The sequence below is a fragment of the Dipodomys merriami genome, unplaced genomic scaffold (assembly GCF_024711535.1).
Source record: "Dipodomys merriami isolate MVZ:Mamm:240054 unplaced genomic scaffold, mDipMer1.0.p SCAF_278, whole genome shotgun sequence".
Classification (NCBI taxonomy): Eukaryota; Metazoa; Chordata; class Mammalia; order Rodentia; family Heteromyidae; genus Dipodomys; species Dipodomys merriami.
The window spans coordinates 748,505-769,608 of NW_027204248.1; the positions used below are offsets into that span (position 1 = coordinate 748,505).

The window sequence follows — 21,104 nt, forward strand, 5'->3', positions numbered from 1 at the left end:
TTAGAACAAAGAACAGATTTATTAAGTTTTCGGATGTTAATGTATATACTTATTTTGGTTGTGGAAAATGTTGGGATTTCAACTTGGGGTATATTGTTCTTGCAGGCCGGCATCATATCTGTGGTTAATTTTAGGATAGTGGTTCCCTTTCCACAAAAACATGCACCTGATCTGTCCTTTTAGCCTTCCCATCATCAATGGCATCAGAGATACACACCAAATTTTCTAGCTTGCTATCTTGCTTGGCCTGGATCCTCAGTCCTTCCAATCTTAGTTTCTAGATAGTGTAGGATGGTGGAAATGATCCAATTCACCCAGCTATAGATTGAGAAATAAGTCCACTAAATTTTGGCCTGGGTTCTGTCCTCAAGGCTCCTAAGTAGTTAAGAGTACACATGTGATACCCTGGTGCCAAGCAGTAAGAATATTTTTAAAGCAAGTGGACATATATATGACTTAGGCTTGTGAATACCTCACGAAAAGAATAAAAGAGTAGTGAAGCACAGAGGATAGGTAGAATTTTAACTAGCTACTCAGAGGCTGAATAAGCTTAGCTAGCTACTCAGGAGTCTGAGATCTGAAGACCACTGTTCCATCATGAAAATACAAGCGATTATCTCAAAAAAAAAAACACAGCAGAATTGTAGCAGTGGCTGAAGTAGTAGACCACTATCCTTGGGCACAGAAGCTGAGGAATAGTTCCCAGGGACTATCAAGCCTCAAGAATGATGAATGCATGCATGAGCATATGCACATGTTCGTGTGCGTACTCGTACATGCATGCACACATATACAAACACAAATTAATATTTCAATGTGAACTTATTTTTTTTTTTACCTTGCTGTACTTTATTTCCCTGTATTAGTTCACAAATTAACAAAATCAGCTAAGGACCTATTTACATAAAATTCATCATGTTTCTCTAAAATCTACTCTCTTTTTGGAAGCCTGCTTTTATTTGTCCCAAAAGTAAATTATTCAGGAAGTCAATTCATCACTCTCAAGTCTATAGTATTAGATGATTGTTTAGGTTCCTCCTAGCAATATGATTTTTTGAAATCCTGCATCAAGCAATTTATTTCTTTCACTAGAAGAGAAACCTCTGTCAAACAATTAATAATAGCTTATTCTCCTCCTGGCATTCATCTGTAGTTTTATTTTCTTCATATATTTCATGATCTCTCTGTGTATGCCAAAGTCTGTGCTTAGCATGTGTATACCATTCATAGATACTGAAATTGCTTTTGAATAAATAATGTTCACACTGACTATCTTGAAAAAGAAGAATTGGTTTCTTAGCACTTTAGGTAAGAACTTGAGGGAAAGAAACAAAAGGAAAAGTGAGGAACAACTCAACACATAGATTCAAATGAACCAAAACAACCCAAGAAAACAAAAATTAATTCAGTACTCAAAAACCTGCAGGAAATGAAAGATTTAAAAAAAATCAGCTATGACAAGCTTATGAAATTCGTGACTACATGGGAGTGCACTGTTTAGATAGTGGCTAAAGGCCAGACTGAACATAAAGTTCTGTACACAATGCCATGCACCTGTTATTATAAATTCCAGGAAGAATAACATCAAGTGCACTGAGACCAAGTTCATACACTAGTAAGAAGCCAGTTTCTAGATGAAAAATAATCAGGATAACTTAGGGCTGGGGGCATGAAAAAGTGGTAAGAACATCCATTTAAGGGGCACAAAACACTCAATCAAACTATAGTATTAGGGGTAAAAAAGTTATGATTTAAATAATTAGAACAATTGTAGTACTTGAGTATTTGAGTGGAGAAAAATCCATTAGAGAGATAGAATGAACCCACGTTCCAATGCTACTTTAGTGGTAATGTTTAGTGGTACTTGAGACAAAACAGAGTTACCTTGCAAATGAGCATGGATGTACATTTGGATGATGGAAATACTCTACTTATAGAGGTGTAAATTAGATTTTTTTGGATAGATTGTAGTTCTTGAACTAAGAGCCTGGGTGATGTCCTTGAGCTTTTTCTCTCAAGGTTACCACTCTAATACTTTGAGCCACAGTTCCAATTCTGATTTTCTGTTGGTTGTTTGGAGATAAAAGGCTCATGGACTTTCCTGCCCAGGATGGCTTCAAACCATGATCTTCAGATCTTATCCTCCTGTGTAACCAGGATTCCAGGCATGAGCTGTCGACGTTTTTAATAATTCAGTAAATTGTATAGTTACAGAAGTTATAAATTATCATTGTAACCTGTGTAATATAGGTGTATGTATAGATCAATGCATACAGTTAGAAATATATTGACATATTTTGCATCTACAGTAGATTTATGAAATCATCCTTCATTATAAAATAAAATGGAAACAAATTTTATAAGGAGAAAAACAAAGGGAATTGTTACACGTTACTACTTGTTGAATGGAAGATGAATTGTGAGAATCAGTTTGGGAAAACCATCTCTACTTTAATAAAATGGATAATTGCTATTAATTTCAATCAACTATGGTGGGGGGGAGTATTGGATGAGGGGGCGGGCAGAGGCTGGGAACGGATGTGAAGGGTAAACAAAGAGGAGGCTGCAATTCTTGATAAGAAATGTACTCATTATCTTGCCCATGTAATTGTAACTCGTCTGTACACTATGTTCACCAATAAAATAAAATAAAATAAAAAAGAAATAAAAAAGAAAAATGTGTAGGGAAAAGTTATATAAAGATCCATTACACGTAAATCATGATTTACTGAATGGAAATTCCCTTGTAAAACTAGTTAAGATAATAAAAATATAATTAAAAACAATGGAGACATCTAATCTTAAACTGTGTTCTCTTAAACCATGAGTCAATATAATAGTTTCCTCCTCAGAAATTTTCTTTGCAGGTATTTTCCTCATAGTGACAGAAAAATGATCAATGCAATATCAATACATCACATTGCACATCAGAAAGAGACACAATAAAAATCACAGTAAAATGTTAGAATTCACCACATGATAAAATAACAGGCAGAATGTGCCAAATGCTAATTGATTATTTTTCCAAGTACTTTACCGATGGTATCTAATTTAATCCTCAGAATAATTCCAAAAAGTGGAACTACTTACATGTTTAATTCTCAGATGATCATATTGAAGTCTTCAGAGTTGTAATTACTAGTACAACATTGCACACATGGTAAGTGTTAGCCTGAGGTCCATCCCCGACTGTATCAATTAACCTCATTCTATTTTATGACTAATATTCTAGGAAAAATTCCCAGAATTATTGTGTACACTCATAATATTTCAGTTTATCTTTGTTAGAAAATAGGGAACTGTAATATGAAAACTCGAAGTTCAGAATCAATGCATACCTCCCTGTTGAAAGGACCTGCTAAAGTATAACATTCTTGATTTCTAGGTCAAAATAGCAGAAATCATATTCTATCCCTTCACTCAACACTGCACTGCCTGGGGACCCTAACTCTGTTTAACACTGTCTTACTGAAAGAATGACCTCCCCAATTCCTGATGGAAACAAACTGCAGGTCTTATGGACCAATCATTTCCACATTGTAGCTCAACTAAGTTGTTTACCATTAGAAGTATTTTGATTGCTTTTTATACCCTACATTTTGAGACAAAGGTACTACTTTAAAATGCTGTTAAAGCAACACTGATATAAAAATCACCTTTGACCCCAGATAAATAATTTACCTTTCATGTACCCAAAAATGCAGTCTGACCTATTATTAATATTAGGAATGAGAGGATAAAAAATCATAGACAACAAGGCCTAAGCATGAATTAAAGCCTCTCCAACTTGTGAATACAATTGGTTTAAAAAGACATTAATGGCTGGGAAGGTGGCTCAGTGGTAGAGCGCTTGCCTTGCATGCATGAAGCCCTGGGTTCGATTCCTCAGCACCACATAAGCAAAAAGAAAAAAACCGCAAGTGGTGCTGTGGCTCAAGTGGAAGACCGCTAGCCTTGAACTGAAGAGCTGAGGGAGAGCGCCCAGGCCCAGAGTTCAGGCCCCACTACCAGACTGCCCCACCCCCGAAAAAAAGATATCAATACTACTATATTTGTTCAAAATTTCTCACGATACTAAAGATTCAATTGTAAACTGTTAACACTTGAAAATAACTCATTTTCTTGGGAGTAGGAAACAAAACACAAGATTAATCCTAATAATTTTCAAAGACATTTATTTATACTACAAATTCACTCTTATAACTACAAAGATTCTAAAAATAACTGAAGCATAGTGTCACGAAGGCCATAATTTAACTTCATCATATACATTCAAAGGACTTTGCTAATAGAAAATAAATTTATACTAATAATTAGCTCACCCAATTCACTTCCATTCTTTTATTCTATATCTTTTATTTTCATAGAAACTGGCTTTTCATAAAATGATGCATAAAAAGCCTATATACCCACTTATATTTTCAGATTTTAACAATGTTTATTTCAGAAATGTCTTTAGCTGTATAGTCAATGAACTGAAATAACACTAAAATATTCAAAGGTTTTTCAGAAATTGCAAGACTCGCTCTGGGATATTATTTACATTGGAAAGGATATTCAAAAAGCCTTATTTGTTAAAGTTGTGATAGTTACTCCCACAAAAATACTATTAATGAAGAAACCTTCGTATGTATAATACAACTTCAAATGCATCCTCAATCTGGAGGTGACACATGCTTTTTGTTTGTTTTTGCAATGTATATCTAATAAACATATCCACAATACTGATTTTCAGTCAATATGATGGGATATTCAAACCTAAAAAATACGGGGTTTATTATCTTAGTGTGAATAGATACAATCTTACAAAGAAAGTTATTTTCAACAGAAATCCGGAAAGAGTTTATCCACCTTGAGTTTCACAGGAATAACCAGACAGTAATACCTATTTCAAGTTGGTCAAAATTACTCTATGAGTATATCTTAAAATTATATCCCATTTAAGAGGTGAAATACATATTTTGTACTGACAGTCATCTTACAGCAATAACTTACTACCTAATTATATGTGTATCTTCTTTCCTAGCATATACTAAGAGTTGAAAGTGATCTCTTTTATCTAACTTAATGGTGTAAATGCTTTGATTATGATGATGTTATTATTTGACAAATAAAATGTACAGAAGGGTGGTTCCACTGAAATGACAGGACAGAAGAGTGATAAATAACAATATTGCAACATAGCTCTTTTCAGCCTCACTCTGTCCACATTGGCAAGCAACATTGCAACCGCACACACACACACACACACACACACACACACACACACATGTGCGCACATGTACACACACATACATGAATGCCAAATTCAGGGTTTATTGTACATAAAAGTTCAATTAAAATATTAGTGATTAGGAAAAATGATAATTTGACTTATTACAAAATAATACATATTCTAATCACCACGGTTGTTACATTTTACCTGTGTCTCCACATGTGACCACTTAATTTATTTTTAGTTCATTCATTTATTCATCATTCATTAGTTTGGTGCCAATACTGGAGCTTGAACTCAAGGCTTGGCTCTGTCCCAGAATTTGTTATGTTTTTGTTTTAGTTTTCTCAATGCTAACATTTTACTGCTTATACTACAGCTCCATTTCTAGCTTTTGCTGGTTACTTTCAAACCAGAATCTAATGGACTTTTTTGTCTGGTTTCAAAGCACAGTCATCAGATTTCGTCTTTCTGATTAGGTAGGATTAAAGACCTGAGTCACCCGTGTGGCTCTTAATTTTTCCTGTACATATGTAATGCACATATTTAGATAGTAATTTAAAACTGAGAACATAGAAGCAAGATGTACAGTGATGATATTGTCCTGTCAGAAATTCAAGTTAGTAATGTAAATTTCTTCTTAAGACCATACACAAAAAATACTTTAGAAGAAATCTGATGTTGTGTGTGTATATGTGCGTGCATGTGTGTGTGTGTGTGTGTGTGTGTGTGTGTGTGTGTGTGTGTGTGCTGTTGCAATATGTTCCACATATAAGCACTGTGCAGCGGTGTCCAGCCATTCACAGTTATTGCATGAATATCTGCCTTGAGATACCAACTCATGGGCAATGTCTAGGTGTCCACTCTAGGCTTCGCGATGAAGAGGGGTATACTCATCCTCATCCCTAGTATTCATATAAGTGGCCTTTTTGGAAAGTACTCTCCACACTGTAGTAAGCTGCAAGACAAGCACTCTACCACTAAGCCACCTTCCCAGCCCAAGGATTAAGATTCTTGCCTGTAATTTGGTCAAAGCTATGTCTCATTACGTAGGCGACTAAAAATGTATTTACTAATTTCAAGTAAATACATAAATTCTATTTCCGTCTCTTTTAAAAAATAAAAAAATTGTTTGCTCTGTAAATTGATTAGATGCATGGATTTTGTGGCTAGCTATGTCATTTCACATATGTATCTCTTTTCCTCTTTCTCTTTCATGGTTCTCATAGACAATATGGTTGCTCCATAATTATCCTAATTTATTTTGCTTTTATATTTTTAGTTTCATCATTTCACTTTCTGCTCTGCCATTTCCCAGAACAGCACCACATAAACAGAAAAATCCAGAAGTGGTTCTGTGGCTCAAGTTGTACAGCTCTTGCCTTGATTTGAAGAGCTAAAGGAGAGTGCCCAGGCCGAGTTCAGGCCCCACAACTAATTTAAAAAAAGAATCTAAATACTTGATAATTCTACTAACAGATCTGACTGAAATCAGTTGAATCACACTTTTCCTGTACAATGAAGGAATAGGTCCAGGCTAGGAAAGCAGCTACAGAAGGCAGGCAGATTGTATCTGTGACAAAACTTTGTGGAAAATGGAATCGAGGATTACTTACTGGTGATTCACTTGCACTTGAAGCATGATTCTGAACTATTGCTTGCTGATTCTGAACTATTGCTTTGATCATTATATTTTCCAAGAAGAAAAAGTGAAATTTAATTGGTAGTAAAGGACTACTAATACATTTTGTCTTCTCATTAAGCATCTTCAATCATCAAAATCACTTGAAGGCAATAGACAGGCCTATTTTTAGATGAAAACAAGTGTCTTTAAAAAAGCAAAAATTTTGGTAGTCATACCAAGGTCTTCTATTTTACTACTGCATTATACATTTTTTCTAATGTTGGATACCAACATTAGAAAGCTACTAGAAAGCTCTTAAAGCCCATATGTTGAATAGTGAGTTCTCTTACACTATAACATGATATTTCCCAAATCATTTACAAAGAAGGCATTGTTTCCTATTTTCTCATTCCTAGAATAAGCTGCACATGAAGACACCAAGGGTCCTCATGTTCAGACAAGGAACAAGATGAAAAAGTGAGGAATGGTATCAATTTCAAGAAAAAAATGAAGTAGGATCCAAGCAAATTTCTTCTTTGGGATGCCGAAATTAATCTGCTTACTATGGTGTGAAGACTACTTTCCAAAAAGGCCACCCAGATGAATACTAGGGATGAGGATGAGTATACCCCTCTTCATATGGAAGCCTAGAGTGGACATTTAGACATTGTCCATGAGTTGGTAGCTCAAGGCAGATATTCATGCAATAACTCTGAATGGCTGACACCCCAGCACAGTGCTTATATGTGGAATAATACCAGAGTGGCAGATGCCAATCCCCAAATTAAAGGCCTCTTGTCCTCCTTGCATGTTGCTGCTGGGAATAGAAATCGAAAAGATACTCTGTTGAACCATTATATCAAACCAGGTTTGAAGAACAGCTTGGAAGAAACTGCATTTAATATTGCCAAAAGGATAAGTATGTCTCACTACCTCTTTGAAGTTGTGGAAGGCTGTACAAATTTTTCGCATAAGTCGTAATGGTTTGGTTAAGTTTCTTAAATTTCAAAAATGCCAGTCCATCCTTTGTGGCCCTACAAATTTTTTCACAATAAAAAGCAACAGCAATATCTTACTTTAAAAATTCATGGATTCCATGGTATTCTTCCAAGTGAATTGCCTGACTCTGATGTCAAAATGCATTCAAGAGTTTTTTGTCTACATCTATAATGATTTCTGCAGAGTTTGTGATTTTTTTAATCAGAAATAATTTTAACTTATCTGTTGAAATGGTGCTTTTGTGAAAAAAGTATATCTATGTTTGTACAATATCCATAATCTATTTCATTCGCTCCTAGATATAATACTTTGAATTCTACATTTTTATATAATGTATAGTTTCATTAATAAATGTGTCCTTTCATATTGCATTCCATATAGAAGAAGTTTAAGATTCCTTTTTTCCTAGGTCCTTATATTATTTTATTTCTTTGGGATAACATGACAATGTTATCTAATCTCAGTTTTGTAAAGGTTATGCTATGTAAAGGCCTTTCTAAGGTGAAGATTTAATACACTGATGTCAAACTAACCTTTAATTCTATGAATTACATGTATTGTTACACTTGTATTTTTGTAATCAACTTTTTAATAACTGTTTTTATATTTCTTGCATCAGAAGAATGAAAAATATAGAATACTTCACAAATTTTCATATACTCCTTGTGCAAGTGCCATGTTAATCTCTGTATTATTGTAATTTGGGTAGACCTGCTGCTGAAGCATGAAGTACCCTCTAAATTTAAGTACTTAATGATGCAATCTTTACACAGGCATATATCCATGGTGGCCTATTTGTAACAAGGAACACTTATTGGTCCTTAAAATGTGATTGATCTTATTTCTCTAAAATTCTGTGTATAGTGGAAAAGCTTATATCATTTGGCCGATTGCTCATATTTACAATTTTTTTGTCAATGACTATTGTGTCGTTTTCATTTTAAATTTGATCATACTTTGAAGCCTTTAAAGCTAAGTCCAAATGTGATGGCTTTTCAAGTACTTATTTATCAACTGAGTTAGCTTTGTAGAGCTAATGGATTCAAAGTAAGCCTTGCTTGAGAGCTACTTCTAAACTTCTGCAGCTTAAAATTTCCCAAATAAGGTCTTGCTGGGACAAATGTCTACCTGAACCTTTACCCTTCTTCCTTGTAGGAACAGACCAACCAGAATATCTTACCCTGACAGCATAGATTGTCTTACTGGAACAAAACTAATCTTAGTTACAAGGGATCATAGAAAGATGAACAGTTCAGACAGAATTGTTCAGAATAGAAGGTATTTTATCAAAATATAATTGTTTATTATACTTATCATTTCAAAAGTAGCTAAAGCCAAGAAGGTGAAAAAATTTTCATATGCATGATTACCTACTGTCCTGGCCTGTCTATCATCCAACCAGGCAGGAACTTACACTACTGACTCTCTATCACCAAATATTTCCATAGCTCCTGGAAAAGTCCATATGTTTCTCCTCGATATTAGGCCTTAAATTGGTAATGTTTTAATCACAGTGTTTCCTCTTGCCTCTAGGCTGTAAATCTACAAATGGTAAAGCTTTAAGTCTAACTCTACCAAACACTGAGGTAGAGATAATGGAAGAATACTTTGAAACAGAGTTGCCTTTGATTCCCTAACCACAACACAACAATGCAAAACAATTTTTATATTATATATACTTATAAATTTTATATTTATAAATATAAAGTATGTGCTGATTTTATATTCCCCACAGTGAACATTACTAGAATTGATAATTTGACAAATATATTGATACTTATTCCGATAAATAGAATGGAATATAAATAATTAGATTTAGGATATATATTAGAATATAAAAAGTATCAATGCAATATCTTCGGTATAAACTTGTGATACGTTCTATGTGTTCGTTATCTTCTGAATTCACATGGTAAAATAACAGTATTGTTTTCTGCTAATCTATAATGGATTTTACTCTGATGCTCTGTTTATTGTTTTAACTCGCTGGTCCCAAAGTGTTTTTCTCCATATTTCTGAAGCATTCTTACTGATTATACCCAAATTTTGCTGATATGATGTCTAAAAGCTATTATTCTTCTGAAGTACCCACGGATCCGAGGATACCAGTTCCTAGTTATCTGTATCATCAGATAACAAGGGCAAGACTTCTCACATAGGCCCATGCAACATGCCAACAGAAAATAATTGAAGACATCTCAATTTCTCATTTCCTATAATATTTCAGGACCCCAGTTGCTTACAAGATTTAGCAGAATTCAATTGTGAACTGCAAGGCAAGTTAAAATGAAAGATGAGATGACAAAATCTGAGAGAAAGTACTATAATTCAAACTTTCAATTTACAGATGATCAGCCCATATGAGTCAACAAAATTACAAATGAACAAGATTATTTTTAATAGCCCTCTCCTAATGATTAATGAAAGATTTTAGTGAAGCCAAAAAATAGTTTTTGTAATGATAGATCCATAAGTGGCCTACCAAGGCTAGGAATACCTGATTTAGAGGTCAAATATAATTTAGAAAAACATTAATTGAGAAGATCCTTAGTGCTACAAAACACTGGTACTTCAGTAAAATGAGGTTCTGTAGTATAAAAAAATGTTGTCATTCTCAAACCAAAGATAACCTATATTTAATCTCCTGAAAGTATATTCATTTTCAAATAAACTATTTAAAATCACATTTGCCAAAATAGCACTTGACAAGTAGATGATAGTGATATTACAAGGATTTCAAGTATAGGGAGCTAGTTACAATAGAGTTGATTTACGTACCCAGCACCAATAGCAAACAAGTTCAACCATTCATCCAAGTGTAGAAATAGTACTCCCCACCATTTGTGTTGTTCAGTAGGTGCCTTCCAGAAATGTGTTAAATATATCAGCCTCCCATATTTCAAACCCAAATATTAGCTAATAAAGTAAATTTTATCACATAAGAAGGTACATTTTAAAAAGTCACTAATAGTTGCCTTATCATGTGTTGTTTTATATTTTCCCTATCTGTCTAACATAGTAAGAAATATGACTTTAAGTTTTGAATATCGGTACTGATGAGAGATGTGACAAAAATAAAATCTGTCTTTTATTTGTGTCATATTCCTCTAAGTAGTAAATTTTAGTTTTCTTCGTTTTCCAAAACTTATAGGTAGTAGAAAAAATTATCCTATGTAAAATAAAATAATCATACACCATTTTACAAAGCAATTTATAAAAACTGGTAGTTAGAAATAAATTCTAAGCCATTTTTAAATTTTCTTGTTGACTAAAGATTAATCTTCCAAATGAACTAGAATAAAATCATGTCTAAGTGCTTCACATCTCCAGTCTTGCAAATTGTTATTGCACATGAATGAATTATGGAAATATAAGCTGACATCAGTTCAAGTATATGTGGGAGTGAAAATCCATGGAATGTATATAAACGTTTCAAAGTATTAACAGGCAGTTTAACAGAATGACTATCAGGAAATTGAAACCAGAGAGGAACAATAGTAAAGAAATAGAATGAATGAAAAATGGAACAAGGGGCAAGTACAGCTAGAATACTCAATGTACATATGTAATGAAGGAAGTGCTAAATCTGAACTCAATCTTGGAAAAAGAGTTGGTTGACATTGATAGAAGGAGTGACTCCGATCCAGGAGAATTAGACAATTAGATGGACATATTTAATTGTAAAACACTTGCACAACCTTTTGAAATTCAGTTAAAAAAACAACAAACAAAAACACACAAAAATGACAACCAAACAGCAATCACTAGAGAGTATGAATATGACCTCTCAAAATTTTAAGCAGTTAATGAAGGGCAGTCTTTGGAAAAGCAAACAATCTGTTCAAAGAGGGCATTTTGGGGTAGGGGAGAATTTTGACCAGATTTAGAAAGATTGTCTAAGGTTATAAATCACCTATATCTTCGGCAAATATTTTCTTCTGCGAGTGCTCTTTGTCTGAAATGGATACTCCAGTCCTGAGTCACACTTGATAGCTTGTGAAGACAGAATGGAAGAAACAAGATCAAGAACCTATTTCTCCACTGGAGAGAAAACAGTCCTCTCTGTTTTCTCTCAATCTCCTCACTACTCCATTTTCATACTTTTAATAAAGTCAAGTGATTTTGAATTATATCTTTCCTTCTTTGTTCTCACAAAGTAATTGTTCAAAATAATTCATTAAATATTATTTGCCATTATTTTCTATCATGCTGTTTACTTGTTCAAGCGAGTCCATTAAACTTCCCCTTTTCATTTGGTTGCCACGAAAATCCAACAACTGTGTTAATGAGGACCAACGCTAATGCAAAACTTTGTCTCCAAAAATCCAGTCCAAGAAAATATAATCACAAATATTTAGCTATAATTTTTTCTTTTTTTTTTAACCTTGAAATCTTCTTGTGTCTAAAGTGCCCACAAAAATAAGTATTCCACCACTTTTTGGTTCAATCACTTCTAACCTCAAAGATATTTTGCCAACAAGAAGCTTAGAGGAAACCTAAGAATACTCCACTTTTATCTTCTCTCTTAAAACTTTTATCTTCTCTCTTAAGAATCTCTTTAGATACCATATCAGGAACAGTGAAGTTATTCTTTGCAAAATTATTTCAATAGGTTATTTTCCTCTTGGTCTTGTATTTGCTCAACAAGATGTATGGAGAAGAATAGAGTTAAATCACCAATTCCTTGGATGATATTGTCTGTTACAAAGGACAATACTTCTATGTCCTACTTCTATGTCCTCTTCTTAGCTCTTGCCTGATTTCCAATTAATCACAGGTTCTTGGCTTCAATTCTAGTGAAGCTGAAGCACTATAAGGCTTCCCCCACTGCTACATCTTCATGGTTTCTCTTTGAAAACTCTTTTATTTGGAGGTGGAATTTATTTTCATGTCTTGATTCAATTTGTTCTGCATTATACTGAGCCAAATAAGCTCTGTAAAATCACTTTAGGTAGCAAAAAGATTAACACAATCTATATCACTATATAAAATAGTTTTGGCCCCCTCCAGTGCTGAAACCAAAACGCTTAGCTAGGGCTTCTAATGACGTGTTTTCTTACCTTTTCTATTTGCTCGATTCTTTTCTGATCCCCAAACTTTTGGGCTTATGTAATAAGAGAAGTTTTCACTATCTCATGTTAATAAGGATATTATATTTTTGAGCTACTTAGAAATGTGAAATCATTGAAGTATCCAGTCAGATTTTTTTCTGTGTTTCAGTGCTTCACGTGCAAAGAAATTGTGGAAAGTATTAAAACAGAGAAGTGTAAACTCAATACGTTCTTTCATTGTGCAGGACACTTTCTCCCTAAATATTTTGACCTAAATAATCTTTTTAAGAGAATTACTGTTTAGTAATTAAAGGTCAATTCTGAAATTTTGATGTCTTATTTTAAAAAAAACTTTGAATTTAAATTCCAATACAACCTTGTTTCACACAGTAAGAGTATATTTCCTGGGTAAGGACAATTCTCATGGGAACCTATACAGGATTTACAGCAAGGTTTGAGAGGTTTGTTTGTTTACTGTGAAAATGAGCCACCTTACCCACATTGCTCCCTCTTAGCTAAGTCTCCATGGATTTCTTTGCATGAAAGCCTATTTTCCCAGGAAATTTTAAATTTTCTTAATAGGCTAAGTTAAAAGTTAGAACAATTAAAATTTACCTGCCATAATTTTAAAACACTTTTGGAATTCCTTTATCAGAATCTCAAATTTACCAATCCTAATTCCACGTTTATCATCAAAAACAGTTAACATGTTGTTTTCATGATATAGTATCCATGAAACTATTATTTTCCAGTGGTTTTGTTACGCATATATATGAAGGTATATGCAGATGCTGAGCAAAATGAATTCCAAGATATGGAAAGAGATATTTATTTGCAGTTGTTGTTTTTAATGTACTATGTGATTTCTATTTTCCTTGGGTTTTTCCCCTATGGTATAACTCCTACTGTGTTTGAATTTGGTACCCTGTGTATTGTGTATACATTTACCTTAATTAGGGAAGGGAAGAGAAACAACAAAATGGCGAGATAAAGGACAAAAAGCAAACCAATGCAATAGCAATACTCAGGAGACAATATGTTGGAAATGTACATTACAACGTGTGAGGGGTTTGGGTATGAAGGAAAAACGTGAGAAAAAATGAGAGAGGGCATAACAAGTTTGAAAAGTTATGTATTCACTGCCTTACCATTGCTAACCCACTGCACATCACTTTCACATTAAAATTAAATTTAAAAAATAGCCTGCATGAAATAAAATTTCACTGTATTGGTATAGTAAATATTATTCTTTATGTAGTAACTTTTTAAAAATTCAGTACTATTTGGCATATAATTTGAATTAATTACCCCTTCTTTATCAGAGGGCCATCAACTTGAATGTTATCCAACTAGATAATTTATTCACAATATACTTGCCAATATTTTCAGAAAAGAATAAATTAGTACTTTCTCATACTAAAACCAAAAGCCATTTAATTCTATGGAAACCCATAACTTTTAAAAGTAAATAAGTTGTTAAGAGGACAGAATATGTGTGTTCTTCAAAATTCCTATGACTAATAACTACTCACTTTCAAATTCTCAACATTCCATACCTGAGAAATTCAAAATAGTACCTGTTTGTATTTTATGTAATTCTGCAATAGATGCATTTTCCAATGGGGTGTTACAGATTGAGAAGTGAACAGAAAAATAGCCACATTCTGGTATAGGATAAAAGTATAAAGCACCGGTTATAATTAATTCTTCAAGAGTAAGCAATTGTTTATCAGATTAAGCTATTATTTCTATGACCATCAATCCCAAAATTTATGACCTAAAGTCATCCTAGACCAACAGTTTCCAACTTGTAGTGTGCACCTCAAAATTCCCTTAATTCACATCACAAATAGCTTATCTCTATTGGGAAAAATATTACACCTTGCTAATGTGATGCCCTCCGTGTTCTGGAAAGAACACCACAACGTACTGGGTTGCATCATTTTTCCTCCACTGGTATTCTTGCAAATATTATTTATATTTATACTTTTTTACTATCATAGATATTCAGGATGCTAAGATTGGAAGATTACAGTTGAAAGCCCACCCAGGCAGGAAGGTTCCCTAGATTTTTATCTCCAATAAACTTCTCAGCAAAAGCCAGACACAAGTGGTACTGAGGTTGAAGTGGTAGGGCACAAGCCTTGAGCTTAACAGGCTCAGAGACAGTGTCCAGGTCCAGAGTTCAAGCCCTATGACAAAGCAATAAAACAAAAACAAAAATAAAAACAAACCCATATCCTAGCATTTTTCTCACTGTATACAGAGGCACGTAATTAAGGAAATTGCTTCCTGTGTTACATACAGGTAGAAGAAAGAAGAGGTCACACAATTATTCTATTCATACCATGTTATATTAAAGCCTCAAAAATTGCTTTTTCTAAATTTATAAATTAATATCATCAATTTCTTGGCAACTCTGTCTAAATTATTCACATTATCATTTTCTACATTAACAGTTAGAATTATCTATTAACTGAGTTCTAATTATAACTCGCTTGAAACAATATGCTAGGTAAATAGAATGCAAGAAACATCTGTAAATTTGTCAATTAAACCCTCTACCTAAAAAGAATTTTGTAGTATCCTATAGAATATGAAATTACAAATGAAACCAAAGTATTTTTTGAAGTCTAAACTCCAATTTAGCAAGATCTATATAGACCTACATTAGGTGATCTTTGCTATTCCTCCAGGCTTAAGCTTTTGTAATCCTTCATCCTTTCCTTGGAATCTAACAGAATGATGATTACGTACTTTTTCAAATTTTGGATGGGAATCATGAACCACTTTGCATCTAGGAATGTTCTGTAATGAAGAGCGCATTTAAAACACAACTGAGGAGGGGCTGGGAAGGTGGCTTAGTGGTAGAGCACTTGCCTCAAATGCATGAGGCCCTGGGTTCAATTCCTCAGCACAACATAAGCAAAAAGGAAAAAAAGCAGAAAGTGGCGCTGTGGCTCAAGTGGTAGAGCACTAGCCTTGACCTGAAGAGATGAGGGACAGTGCCCAGGCCCAGAGTTCAGGCCCCAAAACCGGAACCAAAAAAAAAATTAAAAAAGAGTTAAAAAAATAAAAAATAAAATAAAACACAACTGAGGATTATATACTAGTTGTATTTCAATAGAAAACTTGGCTTCTCAAAACATAATGAAAAAATTAGCCCAAATTTCCAACTGTGTATTCCTTCCTTGTTTGGTTTGTTTTATTAAGACAAAATTATACTACCTGGTCCAGCGAAGTTATCAGTAGTAATTCCAGTCTCTAATCTCCTGTCAGTTTGAGTGCTAGAATTCAAGGCTTGTATCACATTGCCCCACCATAGTTTCTTGGTTTATTTCTTTATCTGTTTGTTTGTTTATTTATTTATTTTTGGGTCCGGTAATGGGTCCTGAACTTTGGGCCTGGATGCTGTCCCTCAGCTAATCAGCTCAAGGCTAGTGCTCTAACACTTGAGCCACAGAGCCACTTCTGGCTTTTTTCTTTTTGCTTACGTGGTGCTGAGGAATCAAACCCAGGGCTTCATGCATGCAAGGCAAGCACTCTACCACTGAGCCACCTTCCCAGCCCCTTCTTGGTTTATTTAATCTAGATACAGACTATCAATTCTGAACTTATCCAGTGATATTATCCACTAGACTTCTTAGACTGTTCATGCACTATTTTGAAAGATGTTCTAACATTTGACACAGGGTATGAACATTTTCAAATGCACCTGCCGGGTCTCTGATTCATTCCTCCATGGATCCTATCCCTTTAATATTGATTACTTGACTCTCTTACTATCTCTGGTCCCTACTTATGTAATATTCTCAAACGTTTTTGAAGAAAGTTCACTTTAGGATTTTCTAATTTTAAAAATTACCACTTGATTCTAGTCTCACTCAGGAAATACTTTCTATTGTTTTCTAACTTTTCTACATATTCTGAGAGTTGCTTCATTTGTGTATATGTGTGTGCACATATAAGTGTGTTTATGTTTATATGTATGTATGCAAAAGCCTCTAGCTCTTATTCATCATTCTTGCTCATGACTGTTATTCCATCACCTGAGCCAGTCTTCCAATCTAGCTTTTGGCTGGTTAATTATAGATAGTGTCTCAAACACTGTTCTTCCCAGGCTGGATGTAATCTGAACTTCCCAGACTCCTTTACATACTTAGGTTTAATTTATCCAGTAGAAACAACTTTTAAGCTACAAACATTTTTGTGAGTGTAAAGTCTAAGCTGTAGCCCAGATTTTTAACTCAAGAATTCATATAATGATAGATGAACATAACATTACATATGTTGAATGTACACTGTTAGAAATGTGATCCTAAGCTGGGTGGTGGTGAGATCTGAGGATTGGGGTTCAAAGGCAGCCCAGGTAGGAAAGTCCAGGAGACTCTTTTCTCCAATTTACTGCAAGAAAACTGGAAGCCGCACTGTGGCTAAAGTGGTAGAGCATTAGCCTTGAGCGGAATAGCAGAGGGACAGTGCCCAGGCCCAGAATTCAAGTGCCAAGACCACCACCAACAAAAAATATATAAGTAAAGGAAAGAAAAAATGTGATCTTATCCACCAGTTGATGGCTAGTAAAATCCCTGCTCTCTCAAGTTGGAATTTTTTCCTTATTAAATCCATGCTCTTATATCTGACTTGCATTGGAAACAGAATTATTCTTCCATTCTAATTTCTACAAAGTTGTGTCATTAGCAAGCGTGATTAGGAAGGGAGTGGCCTCATACTTCGGGATCCACGTAGGAGTAATGCTTTCTCAATATCACTCTCATAAATCTACATACTGGACTTGGCTTTATTATTTCAATGTGGTCTTATTTGTAGAGTCTTCTATAGTGTATTGAACCCTTATACTTAAATACAGAATTTCCCTTTCTCTTATTATTGCTATAGTTAACACGAGTTAACAAATTCATGTACACTTGGGAAATAATGTGCAGCATATATACTCACAAAAAAATGATCTAGGACCCTTCTTCCTCTTTAAAATTCGCCTTAATTTACAGAGAATTTACAAATTTTGAATTCAATATACTCATGAATAATGTATTTATAAGAAATATAAATTTCATATTTTCTCTTTACTAAGTTGTCTCTGAAATACGTGTTACATCAGGTCCAATGTGTTCTTGTGTTATTTCGGTGAAGCCGGAAATCATTCATTATAACTCAAGCAGCACCATAGATTGTTCCTGGAAGTAACTGTTACTGGATATGGAAACTGATCCCAGTAGAGGAATGGAACATAGAGTATTGACAAAGTTCAAGTTAACTTGTGCTTTCCTTTATACTGTAAAAGAAGAGAATCCGAAGGCTTGAAGGAAACTCTGTCCCTGACTTTTTCTAGTGTGTTTTGACTTATATATAATTATTCTGTAAACTTCTAGTTGAGAGTATTACAAAAAGATATAATGTGCCATTTGCTGGCCAGCATAGAACAAAAAGAAATAACGTTGTTTTAAATATGTTCTTCTTCAGGGGCTGGGAAGTTGGCTCTGTGGTAGTGCACTTGCCTTGCATGCCTGAGGCCCTGGGTTAGGTTTCTCAGCACCACATAAACAAAAATAAGCCAGAAGTGGTGCTGTGGCTCAAGTAGTAGAGCGCTAGCCTTGAGTTGAAGAGCTGAGGTAAAGCGCCCAGGCCCAGAGTTCAGGCCCAAGACTGGACCCCCCCAAAAAATTCTACTGCAATGAAACAAAGACATGGATGTTTTATAGTGTTTTTTGGATGGATATTTCACCCCGAGATGATTCTTTTGTTGCAGAAGTCAGTTATCAATTACTTTAGTTTGGTCCTGAGTTCTCCAGAGCAATAAGGATTCCAAAAAAGCATCCAGTGCCTATGATCAGCAAAAGGAGCCATTTCTCAGACCAATACTCCTTTAAGGAGGGTCCAATGAAATATCTGTTTTTTTGTTTGCTTTTGTGTTTAGCTTGTGTTGGTTCTGGGGCTTGAACCCAGAGGCTGAACCCTGTCCCTGAACAGTTTTCTTTCCTGCTCACCTACCCCCAGAGCTAGTACTCTACTGCTTGTACCAAAACTCCAATTCTGGCTTTTTGCTGTGTAATTACAAATAAGAGTTTGACAGATGCTCCTGCCAGGTTTGGCTTTAAACTAAGATAGTAAGAAAGCCCAGTGACATCAACTGTATAGACTTCTCTTTTCAAACGAGAAATATTAGATGAAGTTTATTGTAAAGCTAATATTTTACAATTTTTTTCTTTCTTTATTATTGTGAGCATAAGGTACAGAGGAGTTACAATTACATGGGCAAGATAACGAGTACATTTCTTATCAATCATTGTTGCCTCCTCTTTGTTTCCCCTTCCCATCCCTTCCCATATTCCCCCCTCCCCATACCGGATCCTCCCCCACACCAACGTTGTAAAGTTCGTTTTTCGACATAACGACTTGTACATCTCATTGTTGAAATGGGTCCACCTGTATCCCTAGTTAAATGATTTGTTTTTAGAGCATATGTCCAGAAAAGAATCCATAACATTACTCAGCAAAAGTTGGTGCACTGAATCATTTTGGAATTTTTTTGTTTGGGAGGATTATTGAACTTGCCATTCCTTTTGGGGAAACTTAAAGTCATATTTCACCTTTTTTGTTGGTTGTGGGGCTTGAACTCTGATCCTGGGTGCTAAGCTAGAGCACCACCTCTGGGTTTCTGGTGGTTAATTGAAGGTTAGGGTATCGTGGACTTTCCTGACCAGGCTGGCTTTGAACCACAATCCTCTGGTCTCAACCTCCTGAGTAGCTAGGATTACAGGAGTAAACCACCAGCACCTGGCTCATATTTGCATTTATGTGCACTGAATGACACTGTGTAGACAAAGAATGGAAATTTTAACCAAATGATATTGCAGCATTTCAGAAAAATTGAAGTAGCAAGAAATATGTCCTCCTTTCCATTTTGTTACATTAATGACTGATGATCTATGGGACCCTTACATGAGCATCCTCTGCCATCTGTATAGATGTATTTAGTATCAGGAAATGTTCATAGAGAAATATAGAAAGAATAAGATTTTTAGAAAGCAAAGGAGATAAGGTATGAAAGAATAGCTTAGAAGGAGATACATTTATCACACAGAGATTAAGAGCTAGCCTAAGAGATTTAGAATGTTAAAGGCAATGAGGAACAGCCTAGCTGACAACTAGTTCTACAATAACCAAAAATGGTTCTCAAGAACATTTTCTGGTATACCTTAATTACTATCATTTATTCCTTCTATCTGGAGTTATTCCTTATTTTCTTTCACAACTATTAATTAACCTCTGCATTTTTGGTGCCATAACTGTCCAAAAAGATTTCAAAATCACACATAGCCTACCATTCCCTTTGTGATTAGCAGTTACGACACAAATCCTGGAGTGGTTGAATTTCCAGAATTAAACGTTACCTGACATCTAAGCACATCTCTGGCATTAATTGTTGTGACTTAATGAACAAGACTTTTTTCAACACAGTATCCTCATATAAGTAAAGTACATGAATTAGGAACTGTTGTCAGGGGTCAGTATGGAAGGAGTAATTATATATTCCAAGTGTGGGTTATTTATTTTGCATTTACTAACTGAATGTTTTTGTTTTCTTTTGATTTGATTTGTTTTTGTTCTTTTTGCCAGTAGAGGGGCATAAACTCAGGGGTAGGGAATTTTCCTGAGCTTTTTTTTTTCTTGCTCAATGCTAGCTCTCTATCATTTGAGGCACAGCACCACTTCCAGTGGTTTTGTGTGTGTGTGTGTGTTACTAAGGAATTGAACCCAGGGTTTCATGGATGCTAGGCAAACACCGTACCATGAAGCCACATTCCCGGAGCCCTAAATAACTTTCTTAAGATGGCATTTCATTTTCATTCTGTAACTATATATCATATTTTTGGCCAGGTGCTAGAAAATGATGTAGAAAGCAATACAATACAATAAGTCTAGTAAGGCTGGATGGACAATGAATAACTGTTACCGTCTATCCAGGTAACAGAAGGGCTTATCTCATGGAGCTGTTTCAACAAGCTGAGGAGACAGCTCCTGACCCACAGCCAACCTTGGGTTCCAGCCACATGGGGATGCTGAGCCCCCTCCTCCAGCACCCATTTGACCCGTTCTTGTGAAAGAGAGAGAGAAAAAAAGTCAGAATTACAATTAAGTCTGGTGCCAGTGGCTCAGAATTCTAATCCTAACTATACAGGATTCTGAGATATGA

General features: G+C 34.8%; 1 long non-coding RNA gene and 1 pseudogene across 1 annotated transcript in view; both read right to left on the reverse strand.

The window, feature by feature from the left end:
* The window catches only part of LOC138837878 (uncharacterized), a 40,726-nt gene that overhangs the window by 14,587 nt on the left and 5,035 nt on the right, over positions 1-21,104 (reverse strand). The gene's annotated exons all lie outside the window — the stretch shown is intronic.
* LOC138837886 (U6 spliceosomal RNA) lies at positions 8,465-8,564 on the reverse strand (annotated as a pseudogene).